Below are 26,190 nucleotides of genomic sequence, written 5' to 3'. Positions count from 1 at the left end.
GCAGGTCAGAGATGAGATCAGGCAAAACAGATAAAGCAGGGAAATCGCTGGAAGGCATACTGGGTGAGTAATGACTAATGGAAAGCAGGTGAGTCTGGCGGTGGGGCAGGTAATGGGATCCGTGTGACGACGTGATGCAGAGCAGAGGGGAGTGGCTGACATCTGAAATGACATGAGAGTTAGTGATGCAAAAAATAAGAAAACAGACAATGAAACTGTTAAGATCTGGCTGAAGTCGTGACACTTTATGCAGTTAGGGAGCTGAGATCAGCCACTCAACTGCTCCTTGACAAACCTTAGACAAGGCTAGTAACCAGAGGTGATCGTGCCTTTGCAGTAGCCGCCCCAAACCTGTGGAACAACCTACCACTTCACATTAGATCTGCCCCGTCTTTAGCACTTTAAATCGCTACTAAAAACACACCTGTTCTCCCAAGCTTTCTGCTCGAGTTGAGTACATTTCATCGCAGCTGATTTTATATCTTTTATTTTACATTAATAATTGTATTTTATTTGTATTACTTGCACTATAATGTATTACCTTTTTACTGTCCTTTTGTTGTACCATTACTCCTGTAAAGCACTTTGGTCAACCAAGTTGTTTTAAAATGTGCTATATAATTAAATTGACATTGACACCAAGCAGACTTGTTGTTTAGCTAGCAGCTTGTTAGCTACCACTGGCTAACCACAACAAACACTGAAGAATCACTGCAGCGTGGAGGGATGCAAGGAAGAGAATGTGTCCGTGCACATTCCTCCTAAGAACGTTACTGTTCGAGACCAGCGGTTACGCTTTATTTCTTCTGACGTGCCATTACGGAGTAAAGTCTACGTTACTCCGTATTGAAACTCCGTACTGTAACTCGGGACGATACTCCTACATTGGCCGACTGTCCTGCTAAAACTTGAACATATGAGGACGGTGTAACTTACCGTTCAGAAACATCCTGTTGTAACCGACTGTAAATATGTGGCTGGTCTTCTATAGCGGTATCCAAACATAGCGTGACTTTCAGCTGTGTTTACAGACTGTGGTCATATCAGCCAACACGGAAATTGTACGGAACCCATATACTGACATTTATGGTAAACGCATTCAAACCGCCCAGAACGGGAACGGGAAGCGATCAACGGAGTACTCGAAGTTAGTGGAAGAACACGTGTGCCTACGTCCGGTTTTCAAAATATACTGTTGACATGGAGCATATACAAAATTCATAATTGAAAATAAAATTGATTGGATTATATTCACAAGTGTACATCATCTTACCTGTGTCATTTTTATGAATAGCATTTTTACTGTATCAAAGAGATTTTACTAAATAAAAGTCACACATTTTTAGCTTCAAGTAGCCAATTTCTGGATAGTTTAGGTAATATAAAAAGACTTTGCTCTATAATTCCAGAGAATGACTGATATGCTTGTGTTCAGGACCTCTCGGACTATGCACATACTAAATATCAAACATTTTTACTGTATAAATTAAGAGATTTTACTAAATAAAGTCCAACATTTCTACTGTGGAATAGATCATTTCTGGATATTTTAAGTACTATAACAATACTTTTCTTTTTTCCATGCCATCATATTCTGTGAAAAGATTAGTGAGGTTACAAGTAGTAAATTAAGAAACAATGTGATACAATATCAAGTAATGCTCCTGCAAATATTTCCAAAAGAATGGATTTGGCCAACAGAAACACTGGAGTGCTTTTATTATTAAACGCCTACAGAAAGTTGTTGCAAATAATTATTTTTGTGACAAATTAAAACTCAGGTGAAAGATCATTTTCTCAGTTCATTCTGCTGTGAAACACAATATTTATCTGTTTGTATGTCAAACGTATTTACAACACTTCCCAAAAAGAAGTAAAAGCACTTCAGCGTTTCTGAATCCATTCATTTGTTCTAGCGGGGCTTTGATTATCGACAGACTGAAAGATGTGTCTTCATACCGTAGTGTCCTGACATTTAGTTTAGTACATAATCCAACTAGTATTAAAGGAAATGCTGGAGATAAACCTGCAGCTCTGCCGTATAGCGGACACACAGCGCGTGTGAACAACAGACAACCGATCTGCGGCGCAACCGCAGTCAGTGAGTCCAAAGAGTAGGTTCCTAATTTACTTACCAAACCGTTTGAAGTTAAATCCATGGTCTAAAGCAGTTTTCTCAAGTCAAGGATGCTATCTGTCTCTGCTTCCCTCTGTGTGTCTGTGTCCGATGATGGCGGGGTTAATTTAATGAAATTCACTCCTGAGGTGTCATAGCCAGGTTCAGAGTTTAGAGTGGAAAGTGAAGAGTTCATACATTTACACTTAAGGATTTGATTTAAAGACACTTCCTTTGACACCAATTATATGACAACTGAGAGTTAAATATAAGGGGTTTGACTCTGTCCGGAGTATAATTAACTACTTTTGCTCAAATTTGACCAACAACAACAATGTACCTCTTATGAATTTGCTGTGTACTTACAAATTGCTCAATATCGAAATCTTTGAGGTGCTGTAATGGGAAAATCTTATGTATAATAAATATAATTGTGTGATTGTAAAAAATGTCACGCACATAATTTCTGACAAGGACGCATGATGCATAAACGTTCAGTAAAAAAGGAAAGATCTAACAAATAAAAAACCTAATTTTTATTTATCTAACTGAGATCGAACTTTGAACTCGCATTTCCGCCATTGTCTTAGTTGTCATTTATGTGAGAAATTAACAGTTTTCAGTGCTGACCTTGGACTCGTCCTACAACTTTTGCAACCTTTGCAACTTGTCTTACGTTATTCCGTTTCTTGTGAGAAACTCTGTCAGCACATCCACAATCCAGAATGCCAGTACGCAAAGATTTAATTGAAAATTACCAGACGGAGAGACATACGTCTAAACGATAGTGCCGCCCGGCGCTGTCCCTGGTACTGAATGGAGCGGAGGACACATCACTTCCCAACAGCCTTGCTTGCGTTTCATCATATCGTACATCATATCAACCTGTTTTATAATTGGTTGTCTAGGACATTACATCTTCCCTCTTGACATTCAACATTCATATACAAACAGTTATACCACAGTACAAATACTTTTGTTCATCCTTATTCTTTTGTTAGTACATAGTAATGCCAACTTTTTCAAATGTTCGGTTTATTTAAAAACAGTATGTCAGGACAAGACTCGCTTTCTTACGAGGGACATTTTATTTTGTCATTATGCTACATTTTCACTGGGGTATTATTAAAATGTTTGGTGAATTCACTTTAAAATAATTAATGTTAAAGGGGATAGATCATGCAAATTCCACTTTGTTAGTGCTTCTACACGTTAATGTGGGTATCTGGCATGTGATTGGGAAAATTAAAACTCCAGGACAACACAAAGTATGGGATGCATATTTGATATCATAAAATATGTAATTTATATCGTTTAAAATCATGGGGGGAGGGGGGAGCTGGCTCACTAGCATTTAAAGGAACAGGCACTCAAAACAGGTCACTCTGTGGAGGGCTGTTTTAGACAGGGTAAAAAGGGTCTTGTTTTAAATGATCCTTGTGGTATTTTGACCAAAGTATGTTACAGACATTTCATTAAGACCCCAAGGAACCATATCAACTTGTGGTAAAATGGGCATGCTATGTCCCCTTTAAGGACCGATATAGCCACAAGCAGTGAGTCTTTATGTTTTTTCCCATTTTAGAGTCTTTGTTTTTCCTTCCTTTGGAAAGGTGAGTGTTTTTTTTTCCCATACAACTGTATGTACTTGTAATTTGTGTCCTTTACAAATAATAAAAAAAAATAAAATATATATATATATATATATAAAATGACCCAAAAATGAAACTTGTTATTTAAATTTAAGTTCAGAAGAGTGTCCATAACAGCAGAGGCTATTGTGTTGGTCATCGAAAAGCTTCAGGACTCAGCTAAGCTTCATGCTAAGACTGAAGAAAGAAAGGATGACAACTTTCTGGGGTGAAGCATGCCAGGATCTGGGAATTGCTAATGGAAATATCAATAGGAAGAGGCTTAAACATGCCTATCATCGACACAAAAAGGTAATAAAGGTTTTACTTTTACCATTTCAATATTTATTAATATCTCATTATCTTCATAAAGAAATCATCAATTCCTAAGCTAATTATTCTGTTCAGTGTTTCCTTTGATGTGAAGATGAACATTTTGAGAATCACTCAATGTGTTTCAGATCAATGAAGCAGTGAGCCCTCCACAAAAAGCTGGTCCAGTTTCCCCACAGCCTGATAACGTTACTTCAGAGCCAGTTTCCCCAAGGCAACTTTCACAACTTCACTGATGCTGATTATGTTTTACTGTGTTTTGCAGTTCCATTGTACAACAGACACGGGAAATGGCTCCACAACTTCCTCATCAGCGGATGAAAAAGAACATGAACAATTCTTTTCTCATCCATTGCCTAAGCAACCCTGTTTTGTTTTTTTTATTACTGAAAATTAATGGAAAAAACTCAGGCGGACACAGCATAAACGGCGTTTCAGAACACTGAACTGGACAGTTGTAATAGCAAATGGAATCCGCAGCATTCATCCACATTGCAGTTTTGCTTTCAAACACCACAACGTCCAAACGATTGGGTCGACTTGAAATGCACCTTTATTTTCTTGTTCAGGCTATTGTCTTTCTGATGACTGCCCTGTCGAAGTTCAGGTGAAAGTACAAGATGAGTCATCACTCAAGGCAGTTGTGACCTTCAGTGGAGACAGAGTGTGGCACCACTGTGAAGAACTACAAAGTTGTTCGGTGCGAGCCGGGATGCCACAGCAGATGCCCTCACCACCAAACTGCCTCGATCTTTGTACTTACAAAATTTGGATAAGTTGGAAGACAGTGTTGTGGCATCCGGATGTCGAGATAAGGTGCCTACAACCGGTGTCATGAAAACGCTGTCATGTAATAGTCGTAAAAATAATATTGCACCCCAAAAGCATTATGCTGTGGTCTGACAAGACTCTCAACCTGTATTTGGATGCGACGGGCAGCATTGTTCACAAAGCAAAGGGGCAAACTGCACCATTCTATGTGTACGAAATGGTGGTGAGACATCCATCAAAAGGATCCTCCCCTGTTCCTGTGGCCACATATCTAACAAATGACCACACCACAACATCTGTGTCATATTTCCTGGGGTCATTTGTGACCGACTTAAGAAGACTCCACGGAAGAAGAGTAAATAAAAGGTCTCCAATGTTGATATGTGATGGTGCCATAGTCCTGCAGTCACTCTCCTATAACTTATGTGGATTGAGCCTTCAGGAACTGATGTACAAGTCTCATGACATTGTGACCGGACAAGGACAAGAGGACTCCATAGGGCTTCCGATTTTGCATTGCTGCTTAAGTCATGTAATGAAAAATGCAAAGGACTAATGCCGAAAACAGTGAGTGATTGCTGTATATGCTTAAAATGTTCTAACATCATAACATGGGAAATCTTTGTAAAACTAATTTTACAAGCTTTGTCCTTGCAGTGCCTCCAAACATTACCACCTGGCAATGCATGTGTTTGGGCTCATGACACGGGCCACAACACTAAAAGACATGGATGAAGTTGTCATCAGTGCTGCCATGGTGTTTTCCAGTTCCCACAGTGGGAGGAGTGTTGAAAAACATTTCCAAAATCTCCAGAGGTTGTTGTTAAAACCAGGACAATGTGACATTGATGACACAAACATTGTGGAGCAAGACTTTGTGGTATGTAATCATTGTCTCAATTGCCACCCGTTTTATAGCATTAATTAATTGTTGGCTTTGTTAGGACTGTATCTATATTTATTGCAAGAGGCTAATTGACAACAATCCTTAAGCAATGACGGTTTACAAGATCCAACTCAAGAAAAAAAATGTAATTTTTTTTTTTTTTTTTTCTAGAATGATGTGGGGCCAACACTGTTCCAACATCATTTTGAGGATGTCATTCAGAGGGCAGAGCTTGAGAAAAGTGGGGACCCAAATGTCTATTTCAGCCCAACATTGCTTCCTTCCTCAGGCTGCTCTTTAGTCTGGCTTAGTCCTCTTCTATGGCATGTGCTTTGATACGTGTTTGTTTTAATAGCCTATTCAGTAAATAAATTAAAAAGACATGTCTTATCTTTTGGCAGGTGACCTTGGACGCCACGGAACGGGACCTGTTTATGACAGGCTTACTCAGAGGTTCAAAAGAACTGCCCGTAAACCCACACAGGTACTAGAACACAAAAGATCTGTTAGTAAAATATTGCATTATTCAATCCTGGAGATTTTAATGCAAATCAGGTGAATGAAGCAATTTTTATGTTATATAACGTACTGTACATGTTGAACTCCAGAATTACACCAAAGATAATAAAACACAAGGGATAATGGAGAAAAGCCAGTGGGACCTCAAAAAGATCAGTTTTCAACGGCTTACCAGACTGGACGATTTTGATAATACCTACAAGATCACACTGAATGCCCTTCTAAGGGAATACAGTGACTCCATGAAGAGGAAGAAGAAGGTACAAATTTGAAGCTCTGATATATAACGTATACATGAAACTCCTGGGATTGTTGACTTTTTTTCTTATTAAATATGTCAAGTGAAATGTACTTCAGCAGTGCAGTAGCTGAACTATTAACATTGACTTACTCTGTTTGATTAACTTTAGACACACCGGGTGGATTTGGAGCGGTGGAAACAAAGAAATCAGAAGAGGCGAGGAGTTTGTGTCACCCTTAACAAAGCCTTTTGTTTTCCAACGGCAGAAGAAAAAGGTAAACATTTTGTAGAGCTACCCATTATCATTCCATATGTGTTAATAGCTTAAAAATGTAATAGATACAAATTTGGGTCATACAGAATATTTTAGTTTTTCTCAGACCACACAGAACAAAAGTAATGGCGTGTCAACAAGCGATCAGTATCATGCTCCATCACAGGTAATCAATTGTGGCAAAGTTACACAAGGACAGGAAGCTAATCAAAAGGACTAATGTACAACAGCTGTAAATCAAAAGCTTATTGTTGCATTTTATGCGTTAAACACTTCTGCGACTTAGTGAATTGCCATGACATGCAATTACCAATACATATTTCCCCATGTTGGTGGTATGAAAGCATATAATTAAAAGGTTACATAAATATTGTAATTTCTATATCTAGAACCCAACAGACAAGGTCACTTCCCAAGCCCAATCAGACATGACGGGCCATCGTGAGGAGGATACAAAGGGAGCCTCAAAAGGAAATGGAGAGAAAGAAGGAAAGCTAAGAAGTGCTTAATAAAAGTAAAAATATATTGAAAGAAGGCAATGATTTGTAAAACAAATAGCAAGGACACAAAGAGTGAAATAGGAACAAATGCATATATTAAGGTAGGAAGGAGTGATAAAATGATTATTACAGATAGTGGAAAAATAAATTGCCATTGTTTAACTTATCATCTGTGAAGTCTTTATTTATCTACTCCCACAAATAACATATTGTTTTTGTGACCCTCAGCTCAAGGAATTGTGGGAAAGAAGTGACACAGAAGTGGTTGTGTCTGTGGTCCCCTCTCAAATCAGAGGGAACAGCTTCTTAATCCACCACAGTGAGCTACGAACACTTAGACCTCACCAGTGGTTTACAGGCGAGGTATGTAGTCCTATTAATAGAATAGAACAAATTACCAAACACAAAACAAATCCAAAAGACCCAAATAAATCTCTCCACTATACATTAATCTAATAACAATGTCATGCTGCTGACTATTAGGTGGGTGTTTAAATACATCCACAGTTAAAACATTTTCTATAGTAATGTCTGAATTTGTGATTCTGAATTTCAAGCATGTGATTGCAAAGTATTATGTAGACCTGTTTATTATGTAAGTATTTTTTAACAACAGTCAAACATTGTCATAATTATAAATCAATTTATGATGTTTAATTGACTGTCTGTATCTCAACAATCTCTTAAGGTCGTTGAGTGTCTCTTGCATCACATTGCCAATGAGCTCAATTTGGGAAGTAACATTTATATTCTAAATCATTATATGGCTGGTGTGATCCTCTTTGGGAAGAGAGAACAGATCAGGAGGAACACTTTGTCTAAGGTAACTTGTATTTCTGCCGGGGAGACATCCAGAGGTTTAATAACTGTCATATGTTAGCTGATGTTTGTGTGACTTTGTGTACAGTATGATAAAGCAGATACAATTCAATACATCTATTTTAACTATAGGATATTTACAAAAACTTCAATATAAAATGTTTTTATCTGGTGTTACATATCAACTTTGACAACTATCAAGCAATTGTGTCTTTTGTGAACATACAAAATTCACACTGGTTAGTAGTCATTACATTTATATTTATCTTGATTGTCTTTCATTTTTTTCTGGATGTCGTGAATAATCTTTGAATGATATTTAATGTGTTTCCAGTACATCAATGCAGCAGAAAGAAGCCTGTATTTGGTTGACCTTTGGTATTTGGTCGCAGCTCCACAGAGCTGACAGACTCAGACCATGCTGCAAAAAGATTATGGTACTTACGCAATTTCAACCATTCAGCCTATATAAATAAATTCCATTTCGTCATACATATCTATTTATGTCACAATTCTGGTACAGGTAGTAAAAGGAACTTTATCATAAAGGCAATGGTCAGTAACAGGCTTACAGTAAGACGCAACATCCGTTTCTGATGAGAGCGTAACAGCTGGCTCACCAGTACGTTCAAAATAATAACATCACTGAAACGCCAAAGGTGTTTTGTGGACTCAAACACTTCACTCTCCGCCATCAACTGGTCAAGTTCTGTATTCTTCAGGTTCAGAACGTCGAGAGGGTTCTGAGTTTCGTTGAACTTAGAGCTTTGGGATTTTCAACATCACATTCCTGCACAAACTGCCTTATGCAGCCAGAACCCCTGAAGTAATGGACAGAGTGTGGCAAGGCAAACACAAATCCATTTTCCTTCAGCACCCCACATTTTCTCTCTTCTTAATCAGAGCATCGATTGATTCCCTCATGAGTGGGGTGAGGAGGACAGGAACTTTCCTTCCTCTCTTTCCTACTATGGTTATGTGGACAAAATGTTTTCAAAGCTTCTGCTCAAGTGCAGTTAGGGCCAAGTTAACATCTTCATGCGTTTCTGACGTGTCTCTTGATAAGTATGCAGACAAGGGCATTCTGGACACTTCTCCCTCTCTCCGGCGGTTGAAAAGGATAACTTGCGCCAGGGTCACTTTAACGTGGTCTTTCCACTTTGAGGGTGAAACCTCTTCTTTCAGGGCATTCAAGTATAGCTGCTGTTTCTCAGACAAATGGGAATGAAGATTTTGGACATCTTCTGTGAATGGTAGACGTTGAGGACAATTCCACTTAGACTGGTCAAGCTGAGTTAGCGCTTGGCTTGCTTTGTCAAATTTCCAACTTTGTAGGTATAGCTGTGCGAATCGCTCAGCATCTTGGATAATTTGTTTATCCTTCTTCATTCCTTCAGACTTGATGTACATTGCCAGAGAATGCAAGCTGTGTCCAACTTTGCAAGCGAGAGATGGACGTTGATATTTCCCAGTTTCCTCACTAAATCCAGACAGGCACCTTGCAGCAGTGACAACACAACTGTACATTTCAGGTTTTATGAGTTCTTTGATAGTGTTCAGGGGTGTAACTTATTTTGCTGCCAGTACCGATCAGCCAAACTCTCAGTTTTTGCCGTAAATACTGGTGTTGGCTGGTTACCTTCTCATTCTTCTTGAACAGTCAGTAACCATACTCTAGAACAGGGGTTCCCAAACTTTTCAGCCCGCGACCCCCAAAATAACGGTGCCAGAGACTGGCGACCCCCACCTACCCTGGATGTGGTATATAATGTTGCGCACAGCCACACACACGCACCATTAGGCCTATGCAAACACGGGCTTTAATACAACACAAAAGAACAACAGCCTTACAGCCATGATATTATTTTATAGCAATTTAAGAAATAGAATATAACCAGAATACAGGGAAACTCCCAGTATAAACAGCAGGGCTGAGTGAGCATATGCTGCAAGTATAAAAAAGTGCGCAGGTGATGTCTGTGCGCTTCTGAATGCATAACGAGCAGCAGACACCTTATTGCTGCCATGTGCAAAAACTTTAGGGTTATTTATTTTAGCCTAAACATTACTTTCATTTCTTAAACTCACTATAGGTGGGCAATATGCATGGAGCAGAGCAAGTCCATTCTCGGCTTTATTTTGGAGACAGCGACTCGGAGATCATTCTCCACGTTTAGCTGCGTTCTGTATTTATTCTTTATGTATGTCAGGGCTGAGAAAGTCTACGCCAGCCTTGTTAACCAGTCAGGGTCAGTGAGCTGGGATCCATGCTCCATCAGAAATATGCGCACCTCGTCCCGCAGTTCATACAGGCGGCTCAGCACATTTCCCCGCAAGAGCAAGTCTGATATTGAGTGGACGTGTTTTTATGTAGTTGACCATTTGTATCGCAATGTCAATAACATGTTTAAGCTCTGGTTCAAGTGTTTTGCTTGCAAGAGATTCTCTGTGATTAATACAGTGCGTGAAATTTACGTGCGGCGCCACTTGTAAGACTCTCGCTTTCAGTCCTGCCTTTTCCCCCCAGCATCGCTCCAGCCCTGTCCCTACACACACCAATACAGTTTTCCGAAGATAGTCCCTCTTCTTTTAGTTTTGTAAAAATGTCCTCACCTGTGCACATCCCCTCCAGCGCGGAGCAAAACAGCATTACGTTTTCCGTCAAAACTGTATCTGATGAAAACAAGCAGTTGGGCAGAGTTTAATATATCCGTGGATTCATGTAACTGTAAAGCATATTTCCCTTTCTTAACTCTATCCACCAGCTGGCACTTTATGTTCTGGGCCATGTCGGTGATGCGCCGGGCAATAGTCCAGTTAGACAGCGGCACTGATTCCAGATCACGGGCTAATTTATCCCCATGCATGGCTCGATTTATAGCTACAGCAGCGGGTTTAATTAACATTTCGCTGATTGTGTGTGGCTTTTTTGCCTGTGCAATTAAATATGCCACCTCATATGATGCCATTTGAGCTTCGGCTGGGATTGTCTGTTTGTTTAGTAAGGACTTTCTTTTGGCCTGGCAACTCTCGCTCGTTCCGCTAATCCGTGTTGTAATAACCTCAAGGGTCAACAAAGAAAAAGGAAAAAACTGATGGAAATGTTTTTATTGCATGGTTTTATTCTAATTTCAACTCATATTTATACAATAATGGGTTAAATCCATTCCATTTTAAATTATTTTTAAATTGTATTTGTTTTTTGGGTCATACCCCGGGGGGTCGGGACCCCCACTTTGGGAACCCCTGCTCTAGAATACAGCGGTCTTGCTTGATGGCAATTGCAATCTTGTCTGGATTCATATCACTTAAGAATTTTCAGTGTGCATCATTGAAACCAACTGGAGCAGATTCAGCAAAAGCACACAATGCTTGGACTCTTGTTTTACCTGATTTAGATGTCTTATCCTTTGGGTTGAATATGCACACCTGAAAATGTCGCCACATCACTTTCTTGTGAACAATCCAAAGCAGGACACACAAGGCATAAATTCTTGTCCATCAGTTTTTTCCTTCGGTTGCTTGCATGGGATGAGTTTGCCTTTCTTGTTATCCAAAATGTCAATGTTGTGTTCAAAGTAACCCTTGTTTCGGATATAGTACAGTTGAAGTCGCCTTTCTTGTGAATTACTTTTGAAAGAAAACGCTTTTGCAACTTCAGTCTTATCGCTGTGCTTACGCAACAAGTGTCTTGACATTTTCTGAACTATTTGTCCACAATACAAGCAGTGATGTTTCTTGTTATATATTATTGAACCATCCATCTTCTTCAAAACTGGACATAAGCAGATGCCTCTTCCTCAAAGTTTTTGCATTTTTTTTGCCATGTCCTTCATATCGCTTCTTCATGGCATCAACCAGGTCTTTTACTGCATAGTCCCATTTGGTAGCACATTGGTAGTACAGCTCATATGTAGGGTATTGTTCGGTTTTGAGGTCATCGTTGGATCTGTGTGGTAATTACAGTTTTAGCAATCTGCCATAAAACTTCTCTGGGTCTTTCTTTTCTGAGAAGCGGGGAAATCTGATGATGGCAGGTTTTCCTACAGTTCTTTTTTTTTTAATATCCTCTTTCATTCAAAAGGGGAATGGCATTTGGGCCTTCAATTTGTCGTCCAATCTGAAGCAAACTGGGCCAAAGACATGCTTTCGAGTGTCTCAGGTCTGTCTGCATATTTCTCGACATCCACACTTGCCCTGCATCAGGATCCATTCCCTGTAAATTGCTCATGGGAAGATTCGTCTTCAGTGCATTTTCATCAGTCTGTATGAACACCACACTACCTGAACACTTTTACAGTGGTAAGCTGCATGTCCGTGCCACAGACTCTTGATCGCTGACCTCTCTGTGTTTGGAGTACGCCTGCATGATCTGCTTCATTTCATCTTTCTCATTGACGTCTTTTTTCCGCACTTCACCAATGACTTGATTGAGCGTCTAGGTCATCTCATGTTCCGGCTTGGACATGTATGCGATGCAGCAGTACTCGTCAAGAACAAACTGAATGTCCATTTTAGCGTTCCATACCCTCAGCAAATGGATATTGTATCCCTTGACCCAACAGTTGATTGGACGACGCTTCATCACAATGACATTGCCAGTGGTTAGATTCTCAACGTTAACCCTGAATTCTTGGTAGGTCATCTTGAATTTCTACAGCAGCTCTGGCAATGACATGGGTGGGTTGTTTGATTCCTTTAGAAAAGTCATCAGTGGTTGTAGTTTTTCCATGGCCTCCTTTTGTATGTTTCGAAGGGACCCTTTTTTAGATTTGGACTTTTTGCCTCTGTTTTTCACCACTTTTACTTTGTTGCTTGTCTTCATCATCAACCTCATCATCTTCAAGATCGTCTGGGGAAAGTGATGATGGTTTTGTCCATGGGTGTTTTAGGAAAAGCAAATCTGCATTCTTTCTTGCCTTTTTTGCACGATTTTGAAGGATTTCTGCTGTGAATCTGAACCTCAGACACAATTTTGTGGAGCTCGGGGTCCGCATCTGGGTCAGGCATCTGGCATGTTATGTAACGGTCGATGAACTCGCACACTTCATCGTCCTCATCTTCTCCAAACTTGGGTGCATCTTTAACCCAAACCACCAAATAAATATGTAGGCTTCCTCTGGCTTGAAACTCCACTCGATAGAAGAAATCCTCTACTTCAGCAAAGGGCTGGGCATCTGACAGGATCAGATTCATCAGTTTGTCAACTCTTTTCTCAAACATCTGCATTACAGTGACAGTGTTGCTTCGTAGAATGTCACATTTTGCATTCCAGTCGAGCTGTGAAAAATCAACACTTACCTTGTTGAGCTCTTATTACCTCTATGAACTCAGGCCATCTCATCTCAGCAGCAGAAAACGTGATAAATAATGTGGGCTTGCCCACCTGTCTGACTATGGCATGCAGATCATTCAGTGCCTCAAAGAGGCTGCATGAATCGTGTTGCGTCCTTGTTGTTATTAGTTTGTGCACCTCTTGTTTATCTTGAAGCATCCCGTTTTGCGTCCGTCTCTGGTGATCGGTTTACCTTTACGCAATGGTATTGACATGCTATTTTTCGCAATGTCTGTTTCTGTCACAAACTGCGAGAAGAACAGGCAACTCTGGTCCATTGCCATCTGGTTATCTGCTGAGAAGAGCCTTGCACCAAGTACATGCTTGGGGACAGTTTAATCTGCTGGACCTCATCTAATGTGTTCTGTCCAGTTGGGAACTGAACAGGGATGGCCATGCCTTCTAGTTTTGGTATAGAAAAGAAGCCAACGGGTTTGTTACCTTGGGCGGGTGCAATGCTAAATATTCCCTCGCTGTATGATTAAAACTCCTGTGCAATGTCAGTTGGCTGCATGCAGGTGTCCAGGGCCTGACCAGGTCTAAGTTCCTCCTCTTCTTGCTCTGGGTCTGATTTGGATTTATCGGCCTGTTCACCATTTGCATCTGTATTGGTTTCCATTTTTCTTTCTGTTTTTTTTTTTCTCATCTGTAGGTCTAAATTCCTCCTTTACTTTTTCTGGGTTTAATTTCGAATTATCAGCCTCCACTGGCTGATCATCTTGGTTGAATGTTAAATTTTCATCAATTGATATGTCTAGTATTCTGAGTTCATCTCTTTGAGTGCCGCTATTCCTGCTAGCATGTTTTTCATGTTAACAGTATAGAAATGCTGATGCCCTTTATACTTGATGTGCCTTTTGAGTTTTACCTGTAACAGCTGGGCTTCATCGCTGGGTCTTGGGAGAGAGTTCACTGTTGCAATTCACCTCTGATGGCACACACAACGGCACCGTGTACTGCTCTTTGCGGTCCTTTGGGTAATGTAACAATTCTTGCAAAAGGCAAGCGTTTGGCAAACATGAACATATTTTCCTGTTAAGCAAGAGGCTACCACATGAAGGTTTTTGACATATTTGGACCTGTTGCAATATACAATTTGATTAGGAAAAAGAGCCCTGTGGGTCCATCCTGGATTTTTTCACAGAATTCAGATATCGCAGCTTGCATCACATGGTTGATCACAAGCTGGGGTTGAACTTCAGTCAGTGAAGTTAGGTGGATTACATCCGACTGTATTTTTTCTGCTTATTCTCAGTGCACATTGCAACTTATGATGGATGTGAATGGCAGCATTTGTAGCCAGCTTGTCTCTTTTCTGCTGAGTACAACCCTGCATGTGATGCAGTCTAAATTCTGGTTCATTGTAATACCTGGTTTTAAACTGTTTGTTTTTTTCCTGTAGTCCAAGTCACGTGCATATTTTGATGTGATGTAGGTTTTCAGTTTTGTCCTGGTCACTAGCATATTTTAAAGTGATGTATTTTTTCTTAGTCTTTCTGACATCTGAATCTGTCTTATATCTCTGGGCCATGTATTCTGTCTGCACTGAAATTCATGATTTGTCTTGTATCTTCTGACATTGTATGATATCTTTTTGCCTTTAACGCGAGGATCTGCGTAATGATGTTTTGATGATAACAGCTTTTGTTTACGATAATGGCAGTCTTGGGTATATTTATTTCTCATAGCCTGCAGTTTCTTGATCTGAAATTCCAAATGGCTGGCATCTTTGATTCTTTCATTTTGTTTTCTGGTAATGCTAGTCAGTTCACAAAGAGTAGATTTACTTGCATTGCTTTTCTTCGAGGTCTTTGTTTAGTTTTGACATCTCTTCCTGATTTTTTTTTTTGATCTGCCCCCAGATTCAATTCCAGATATTTGGGTTGTGCTTTGCATGAATTGTTCTCTGGGCTTTGAGCTCAGCTGTGCTTGTGGGACAGCTGATGAAATGTTGAGCATGTTCACATTTTGATCAGAGATCTCAGCAGTAACAGTTTCTGCTTCTGGTATGTAGAAAGTTGTTTGTGACTTGGTTTCTGAGGGTTGTGCAGTTGTGTCTGGTTGAGGTACAGCTGTAGCAATTTCTGGGATCTCAACATCAGCTGCTTGTCCAGGACGTTCACTGGAATTGACAGATCAAAGGAAATGGGCACAGACTCGTAGCTGGCATAACAACCACGGTCTTTAAACAGCTTGTGCAGTTGGTTGATCAAGTCACTCAAATGATTAAAAGTCAGCATAACTGCAATTATAGAACGACAATAAAGAAAACTGTTGCCATTTTATTGCTATTTTTACCTGTTACAACAAAGAAAAACACCAAACTCTTATGAAGAGGAGAACAAAATACATTGGCATGTGTAGGCCTACTTTGAAATAAATTAAACACAGAACTATGCTTTTTCGCTCATCTCCAGCTTGGTACTTTCCAGCAAAGGCTGTGTGCTTGTTCTGGAAATGTCTTTCAACATTACATTTTTCGTTGTTTGCTAATTCCTCGCCACATATAAGCATACAGGTAAGCCAGCATCGTTGGCAGTGAAAGCAAATTAATCTGTTCACGCAGAATTAAACTCTCTATTTTCCTCCGAAACTTTTCTTTTTTGGGGATTTATCCATGATTAGCTTACTGAGACCATGAATTTCACGTGGTTATATGCTTTTTGCACATGTGAAGTTCATATGTTTTTTCTGTGAGGGACAGCAGGGATCTTTGACCATGTTTTTTTCAACTAGCATTTGTAATTAATATTATTATAATGATTTGGGATCTGTGACTTTTTCCACAAGACAAGAACATTGACATTAACGGCTGATTAAAACAAAACCTGCCTTCTTAAGAGATATTGTGCTGTCATTGTAGGCACGCTCATTGTAACATGTTTCCCGAAAGAGTACCTAAAGACTGGGAAGAGGGGATATAAATAAAACCCTTTTTCAGTTTTTTGTAGGGATTAAAAATATTATATAGACTGAAAAACAACAAAAGTAAACGTGTCTCCACTGCTCTCCCTTGCTATCTGCATAAAGCTTTCCCAGAGTTGTATTACTGTTGATATATTAGTACTGCATTGTATTCAAATCACTATGTGCCTTAAAATATGATAATAAATGATGAAATAATGATAAAACAAACTTGTAGGCCTGAAAAGCTGTGATTGGAGGCAAGTCACCTTGTATTATGGAAGTTTGGACATGAAGTGTGAAAGCATGTAAATATATGGGAACAGTGTGGGCTTGCATTTAGTTCCTTTTATATGAAGTGTTTAATATTTGATGGTGTGTGGGCTGGGGTCGGTGTCTGTGTAAAGGGATTTACCCACCATGTATGTATCTGTCCTGTGGAGTTAAACCTGCAAAACTGCATGGTTGATAGGATTCATTAGTGTTCTGTGTGTGTGTGTGTGTGTGTTTATTAGTCATTGTTAATAGGGTCCCAGTGAATGATCTACAGGAATAAATAGCCAACACTGAACACTGGAATGAAAAGCTGAGGACGAACCTCTAGCACAACTGCAGCTCTATGTAGGACAAACTCTATCCTATGGCCCCTGCTGTGTCTGGTTTATTCACAGCACCATGCAGAGAACATGTTACTTAGCCACAGAAAACACTCATTCGAGGTAGGCAGCTGGTAGCCGATCATGTTGTAGAAAAAAAGGCAGCAAACATCGATCTGAACAATATGCATCATCTCATCAGCAAATAACCATTAAAACAACACTCTATAAGTATTAGCATTCTGGTTGAATGTTACCTTGAACACCATGTCTTTTGATTACATTTACAATGAATCACAATCAATCCTAAATGTGTTTTCTGTAATGTCTTTGTGTTTTGCAAAGTGTTGTTGTGTTTTATAACCCTCAGTGCCAACATAACAAAAGGATCAAGACAAACATAAAATTGCTTCTATGTTATGGACGTTTTGCTTGTGTTTGGATTCGTGTTCTGTGTTGGTTAGTTGTTTGCACTCTTGAGTTAATCGTTTTATTTTGAAACTTCTTCTCTCTTGCTTAACTTCCTATCTTTGACCTGTTTCCTGCCCTTGTGATCGTCTGCACCAAGGGGCAACATCCCGGTGTAACAGGCCATAGTATACCCCCAGTCCAGACTATACCTGGGGTTAAAGGGGCCTAGGCTAGATTATACCCCGGGTATATTATGGCCTAGGCCAATTCATACCCCTCAGGCCAGATTATACCCCCATGATATCAGTAGTGTTGAGTGATATACACAATAATTACTTAATTTTTCAACATTTTATTGGGGGTTCAGCTTTGTCAGGTAAGTTAAGTGAGAAAGCTAACTGACTTAAATCTTAAAACTCTAAAACATAGACTTTTATTACTTCAACCAGAAAAACAGAAACAATATTAGACTTCCACAAATATCACTACGTCCTGAAACTTAAACTTCTAAGACTGGAGGGGTATAGTATGGCCTAGGCTATTTTACACCCCCGGGTATAGTTTGGCCTAGGACAGTTTATCCCAGTTTAATCTGGGCGGGGGTTAATTTGGCCTGTTACACCAGGCTGAGCGATGAGGCCAATACGGAAGTGCAAAAAGCTGCAGTTCACTGGGTGGCCACTTGAGGCTGGCTCCAAGAAAGAGTCAATTCCCATTGACTCCCATGTTAAAAAGCCCGGCTTTAGAGCAGAATTAAACCTGTTTACAGCCTGGTTCAAAAAACGGTTTTAGTCTCAATCACTAAGTTCTTCCTTCATGACAACTCTGAGGGGGGTGAATTTTTTTCTAACTCACCCGTTTAAATTATATTATGAATAATTATCACTTGATGGACAGGTGACGTCACCGTTAGCTCGCGACTCCAGCTCCTAGCCTGTTGCCTGCTCAGCTTCACCTGAGCTAACAGGCTAACCCCCCTCACTGAACACAACCCGAGTCTGTGGAGAGGTTTTCACTCACATATCGGATGAATAATACGGTTTGATGTTCGGCTTGTTCTCCTGACGGAGAAGCTAAAGACGTCTGCGATCCCGTTTCTGTGGTAAGTAAAGTATAGTATTTTATTTATGTGTTAGTAGTGATGAGCAGGTATCGGTGTCTCTGTACCTGGCTTGTTAGTTTAGCTCCACTAGCCTGCAGGCAAGATACCAGCAGTAATGGCGATGCTAACGGGACCGTACGGGAGTTATTGAACCGACATGAACCGGTCCACCCAGCAGAGAAGCGTTATGAATCTTTTAAACTGAGACAGGCGACTGTGTGTTTGGAGAATAAGCTCCACCACGTAAGATATCTAATGTTATGTAAAGTTGTTTCACTCGCCAACCCATTTGACTTGACTACGTTACACAGATTATTATTCTGCAGAAACAGATTTACTGTGATCAACTGAAACGTGAGTATTTAAAGTCACATCTGCATTTTAAGAGCAGCTGTTTAAAGTAGCATTACGTCTCCTAAAGCTCTTTATTCAGAGTATTGGTGTTGTAACGTGTTACAGTGAAAACTAAACCGGTCGGCTACATTCAGTTTTACATCGTTAATCTTAGGCAGACTTTACTGAATTATTGTGTTAAATAAGTGGACATGCAGAATAATGTATTTTTGTCACATAAATAAAATATAGGAAGTGTAACTTTACTAGAATAGACATTCACATAGAGAACCTGAGGCTGATGTCCACCACCTATTTCCTAAGCTGAAATGATTATGATCTGATGAACTTTGAAGTAATAAACTTTTATTTTTACCATGTAAAAGTCTGTTAAGGAGTTAACCTGGCACATGTATGACTTTACGTATCTGTATTTGTGTTGAATGTTCCTCTAGGTGACTCAGACAGCCTGCACCTGTGGATGTCAACATGAGACACAACTGGAATCCAACCAGACTGAACACAGTCATCACTTCAACACTGACTCCAGGTACAGACCTGTTTTCATAACTTACAAACAATCAAAGCAAAGTATTGCACATAATACATAATGTGTTATATATGCAATACTATTAATGTGGAAGAACTCCATACTGTACATTCATTGTCTTGGTAGTGCACTGTTTAATCCAAAACCATATTCAAATACATAGTTGAATATCCACAGAAAATAAGGATACAAACTTTGTTCATAAGTAACACTTCCTCTACAATAATGCCATACTTTTATGTTTCCTGTCATTTTATTAGTGACGGACGAGCCTGAAGGACACAGCTGTGCTGACTGTGTTCTGTCTCTTATGGCAAAGAAGAAAAATAAAACACTGGGTTTTTATCTAAAGTGTATCAAATCAGAAAGTAAAAGATAAACATTGTTCTGATAAGTGTTCATTTTTTAACCAACCATAATGAATATAGAAATTAACTCTATTATCCATGACACTTAACTAAAGATGGCCTGCAACTGTTTAGAGTTGGGAGTCATTGCTAAGGGAGGAAAACATGAAGTGTTGTGCAGAGGAAGCTGGTGCAGGTCGTCCTCATGTTGACCAGCCTGAAGCTGCCGATCTCCACCATGTTGCTGCTGCCACAGTGGATGCTGAGGACATCAGGTGCTGCAGTGCTTCATCTAATGAAAAGAAGAAACTACTATAAAAGGATGTTTTATGTTGTGTATGTTCCAGCAAAGACTGGTTCTTACAGTTTATTCTGTGTTCAGCAGGTGGAAGCAGAACCGATGTACTGGGCTCTGGGTTTGTACCCTCATGGTTAAATGCACATATTGTAAGTCGCTTTGGATAAAAGCATCAGCTAAATGAAATGTAATGTACTGAAAGAAATAAAACATTGTACAAATAGATAAAATGTCTTTCTACCTCATCTGTAATATTCAAGGTGATAATCTCTCACAGAGCTGTTGATAACAGTCCACATCAAGTCTCTCCACTTCTCTCAGTGTGAAAACATAATTATATAATAAATATGAGAACTGTTTACAACAGTGGTGTGTGGAGATTATAATCATATCTAAACTGTCTAATTCACTGTAAATTCCATAACAGGCTAAATAAACAAGGTGGCAATAGTAATGGTGGTTATACCAGCATGTATCAGAACATTTGTGAAACATATAGTTGCTATCACATGCAACTTACACATGTAGAATATTGATATTAACTTATTAAATTAAAATCAAGTACACAAACACACGACTCTGTAGTAGTGTAGTTAATTTGCTTCAATCTGTTCATTACACGTGTTAAATAAACAGTAACTTTTATAACAATTACATATTAAAAACCACTTGAGGCATGTAAGCATATGATTATGATAATAGATAAAGCAATAGGTTTTGTTGTTGTGTAGTTTCAAGGTTACTTACCTCTAGTGAGTTTGTTGTAAAGATCGACCATCCTGAAGCAACAACACTGCCGGCGCTAGCATGTAACCTAGCTCCTTAGCCTGAGCTAACCAGGTAACGTTGAGCTCTGCGGGCGTGGCTCAGCTGTCAGCCTTCACTCGCGCTCCTCCTCTTTGCCCATTTATTGATTAGCCAGGAACTAGGAGGAGTCAGCACCGGCAAGATGGCGCCGGGTGAACGCCTACTACTGGCCTCATTTTCACTCTTCAGAAACCAACGGGTGATGTCACGGACCCTACGTCCATTTATATATACAGTCTATGGTCTGCACCTGTTTCTAATGTGCTTCACCTGTGTTCAATTATCACTGCCTCCTCCTTTGTGTATAAAGTATCTGTGCTTCCCATTGTCACTTTCTCTGTTTGTAGCCTACATGTTTTCCTTATGTTTCAGTTCAGTTGTGTATTCATGTATCTATTCAACCCATGCTTCTTTGCTGTTTGTCTGCCACTGGAGTCCTGTTATGTTTTGAATAAATACATTTTGACAAGTTCAAGCCTAATGTCTGCATTTGGGTGCTTTTAGCTGAATCCTGACAAAATTAAACATGAATCAAAATTCAAGATTCTCATGCTGTCCTCAACTTTGCACTGTTCAAAAAGTTCCAAGGCCCAATTCCTTAAAAGTATGAGCCACAGACCGAGGTTACAGGTTAAATCTTCTACTATAGGTGACAATACAAAGAATTTGAATGAGAACAACAGGCAGGATCTGCAGAAGCTCACAACCAAAAGAGGGTGAGCCCATCTTTGTATACATCTATGCCCGTACTCCTCAACATGATTAATGATAGCAGTGCCTCAAAGCTGTTTCAGGGCATGATGGAGAAATACCTGTACTAAGGCCTCCTTCACAACCTCCTTTTGCAGCACAACCTGCCCCCCTACACACACCCATTGCCTAAAGTCTGCTATAACATAGACAAAGTATTTATGAGCCATGTCCTGATCCAAATCTTTTAACCCTAATGAGTCTTTTAATATTGGGCATCTGCCGAAATCAAGTCCACTCCTTCGAAATTAAATTACAGCAGTCACTGATGTGTTATCATACTTATCCGTGTGAGATTCATACTGAGTTGTTCAAAGTCTCCCTGAAACCATTTGGTTGAAAATGAAAAACAATTCATCTTTATGCATGCTAAAGCAACATTATTTTCCTGTGTCAAGACAAGACAATGGTTGTGCTGGGAAAAGGGAATGTGAGCGTCAGGTTCCTTTCCAATGACACCATAAACTTTAACCCTTATTATTTCATAGAGCCTGTGCCAATTACTATCTTTTTTTCTACATGTCTTTGAGTGTCTTCCCTTTTAGGTGATTTTACACGAATGTCAGAGAGCAGAGTGTCTGTTTTGCCTCAGACCTTTCCTCTGGGCCCCCTGACCTGGAAAATCTGCCTGTTATAGCCACTTTGATGCCTCAGCAAACCAGGCAACGGGAATGATGCCTCAGGGCACATCATTACAAAACTCTGCATCTATCCATGCTAAATTAGCTAACCTACAGTAACTTCCAAAGTTGATAAATCACCCTGGCCCAAGGTCATGGAAATAATGTATTTTAGTGCCGCATCCACTCAAAGTTAATAACTTTCCTGTGCAGTAGAGAGTCTTTGTGTGTACAACAAGGCCACCCACTCCCTTACACGCAAAAAGTGCTGTCTCTTTCAACATTAACTGAAATTGACAATTTACCAAACATTTAGGGTTTGATTCCAAAATGTAATGTATTGATATTTAACTAATGGGGCTGGAGCCAGTCCCAGCTGACATTGGGGTACACCCTGCACACGTTGCCAGTGCATTGCAAGGCCAATGGTCCGATTCTCCAATTAACCTAACTCCAATCTGCATGTCTGAGTACCTGGAGAAAATCCACACAGACATGGGGATTCGACAGCTTGGATTTGGACTGGGAAATATCTTTGTGTACAAACTACTATATTAATGTGCCACTCATTATAAATATGATAATTTAAGAGCAAAAATTACAGACTTTAACATGTTTTTCTGTACAGTCAAAGTATATAGTGGCAACTTGTCAACCAACACAAAATTACAGATATCTCCACAAAATTCTTCCCTTGCACATGAAACAATTTATTAGCCCTGGAGTAATTGATATGCTCTTGCTAACATTTAAGAGACAATTTGTATTACCATTTTGTTTGTAGTCTAGTCACTGTTTTAGCACCCTTTTGGTCTCCAACCACAGAGGGAAATGTCTCACTATTTCAGTGGTATATTGTTTACAAGGTTGAGGACAGTCAGAGTTGGTCAGACATCAATAGTCTCATATGGATGATTTCCTCAGTGAAACTCAAATGACCCTAACTGGGCCCACCATTGATGTGATGCCTGGCAACAATGTTGTTGGACTGTATTGTTTCTATTGTAAAGATAATAAAGCTACGTGTTTAAAAAAAAACAAAAAACTGCAGAGGTTTTGTGATAATTCACTGTGGGTTCATCAGTACAAATAAAGCCTTCCTATTTCACATTGCAAGCAGTTTGAATGAAGGTGAAAAAATTCCAACTTTTTGCAAGCTCGAGCTTAAGCTTGTCTTTTTTCTGCACAACTCGACTCCATGGGCCCTGTCACATTCTCTGTCCTTTGCTGGATGAGCTGTCACATTACCTCTCTACTCAAACTGTATGTTTGAGTAGAGAGGTAGTGGGCTGGGAGAGAAGACCGGCCCCCTACTCACTGTAGCAAACAAACACAAACTGACCCTACACAGAGCTAAAAAAGACACTACAGCAGTGATCACCAACCTTTGAGCCCAAGATCACTTTTTAATTCCAAACGTAAGCCAAGATCTACCACCCTGATATCTTCCAAGACACCCACTTAGGAGGGTCATATTGATGCAATTTCTGTTAAAGGCTGAATGTACGATCATAAATATACACAAAGAAAGGCAGTTGTGCAACTTTATCTATTCAATGCACTAAATTCACATTTATATCAATTCATATTTACAGCATCTGTTCAGTGCACAATATTTAGCTTCAGTTCAACAACATGTTCTGCAGAGGAGCTCCTGCAGCACAATGTGTTCAATGGGCTTTGCCTTGAATATGGTCATAAATGACTATTTCTTTGTATGAAAGAAGTCCCTTGTACTCAAATTAATACAAGTACTATACAGTATGAAGCCGTGCGTCTTCCGCTCCTGCAAATATTTCACAATAAAAAAAACTTTTTAAACAAAAGATTGGATTCCGTCAACAGAAACGCTGGAGTGCTTTTATTTTGAAACGCATACAGAAAGTGGATTTAACATTTTAAAATGCATGTTTGTGTCATAAGTTCAAAAGATAACAATTAAAACTCAGGTGAAATATCATTTTCTCTGTTTATTCTTCTGTGAACCACAATGTTTATCTGTCTATGACACAAATGTATTTACAACACTTTCCGAACCCATTTCAAAGTAAAAGCACTCCAGCATTTCACTTTCTGAATCCATTAATTTGATCTCACGGGGCTTTGATTGTTATCGACAGACCGGGAGGTGCGCGTCTTCAGAGTCCTGGTGTTTAGTTTAGTACATGAATCGACTTGTTTCGAAGGCAATGCAGGAGACAAACCCGCAGATCCGCCGCCGGTAACCGACACGCTGCCGTGTGAACAACAGACAACCGACACACAGCTGATCTGCGGCGCGACGCAGACAGTAAGTCCAGAGAGTTCGGAGATCGACAGTGAAGACTGCAAGATCGACCGGTAGATCGCGATCGACGGGTTGGCGACCACTGCTCTACAGGAACTGTGTGAAGAGCATCCACCAGTCCGGACTGAGCAACAGGCCCCCCACCGTGTGGTTACAGAGGTGGGGAGAAAACGGACCCAACCCACAGTGGAGGATTTTACACGGTGCCGTTGCTTCCAACGCTTTTATTTCTGTTCTTAATCCCACAGTTCTTAACAATTGCCCATTTTGAGATCTGCGTGAGACTGTATCGCGTTTTTACGTCTCTTCTCTCTTTTAACAATGGTTTTCAGTCTTTTTAACGTAATTTTTACTGAGAAGGTTTTTATCATGGGAGCTGGCTACAACAAATTTAATCCTCTCAGGTGAAGCAAAACTGGCAATTTACATAAGCAGAAAAAAAAGGATAGAGAAGGGCAGGAAGCAATGGCAGTGGGGGCTAGACTTTCCAAACTTTTTAACTGATGTATTTTTAATATTTTATTTGCATCAGCACTTTATATTGAGACCTACAGTTTGTAACAATGAAAATATGTAAATAAAAGGTTTTTAGTAAAAATCTCTGTTGCAGCAGCAGACTGAACAGCATAGAGACGTTGTGTGCGGAGTCTTTTATTTTCCTTTCCTGATGGGTCCGGTAGTTCAGTTTTTGGTGGATTTATTTCTGTTAGGTTTATGGTAGAGGAGGATCCCCTGATCCTACGACCCTTTGTGGGTTGGTCTGTGGGGATTTCCTTCTTTTGTTCATTTTGGCTGACCCATCAGGCTTTGATGGGGATGTGTTGCAGGAATTCTGGGCAACAAAGTCCCTCAAAACAGACATTTTACTCTCTTTCTACCACTTGGGGAAGAGCTTTAAGTGCCATGGAATTTCAAGTGAGAAAAGAATACTCTTAAATTGATCAGATGAGCAGGGAAAGGTAATAGCTATGACCGAGAAGAAAATATAAAACGCCATTCTAGGGGTTGTTTTGGTGTTTTGACACAGCTCATGAGTCTCTTCATGACTGATTATTATTTTGATTAATAATCCACTGATGCCCATTTACCGGTTGCCTGCTGAGTCTATGATCACCATGTACCCCATTGTGTCCTTTGTTGTGTTTCTGTGTTGGCATTCATCTGAGTTAATGTTGCGTGATGTTTGTCTCTCCATTTGATGCAAAATAAATTCAACAAAGAAAGGAAAATCAAGCTGGAGGAAATCAAGCGAGGAGGAAACAGGGTTTATTGAAATCAAAAAGGAGGTGGCAGAGATGTTAGACATGATTAAAGATTGGAGTACAAATGAAAAGAGAGAATAATGGGAAGCAGTCATTGAAAGAGCTCTGTGTCTTGGCTTATGTCCTACAGGTACCATGGCACAGAAATAAATCTCCCCTCCGAACATTTCTGTCCTTTCACATAGCCAATGAATTTAGCCGCTGAACTAAAGTAAAAGAAGTGACAAAGACAGGGGTTGAATGAGAAGAGGTTGAAGCAATAAAGTAGCAACAGAGAGGGAAAGCGATCTGAAGCAGTTGAATAGATAAGATTTGAATCTAATTACATTTACACATGGTGTTAATGTTTCCAGTGTCCCTATTAACATCCAACTGAGATTGGACGCTATTGTGATTGCTTGTTTTTCAATTTGTCTTGTAGTTACTCTACCCACAATTGTCTTGAAATAATGTCCACAGTTGACGACTAAGGGAAGTGATTATACACTTCTGCACACA

The sequence above is a fragment of the Hippoglossus stenolepis genome, chromosome 7 (assembly GCF_022539355.2).
Source record: "Hippoglossus stenolepis isolate QCI-W04-F060 chromosome 7, HSTE1.2, whole genome shotgun sequence".
NCBI classification, from domain to species: Eukaryota; Metazoa; Chordata; class Actinopteri; order Pleuronectiformes; family Pleuronectidae; genus Hippoglossus; species Hippoglossus stenolepis.
Note: the sequence above shows the minus strand (reverse complement) of the source record.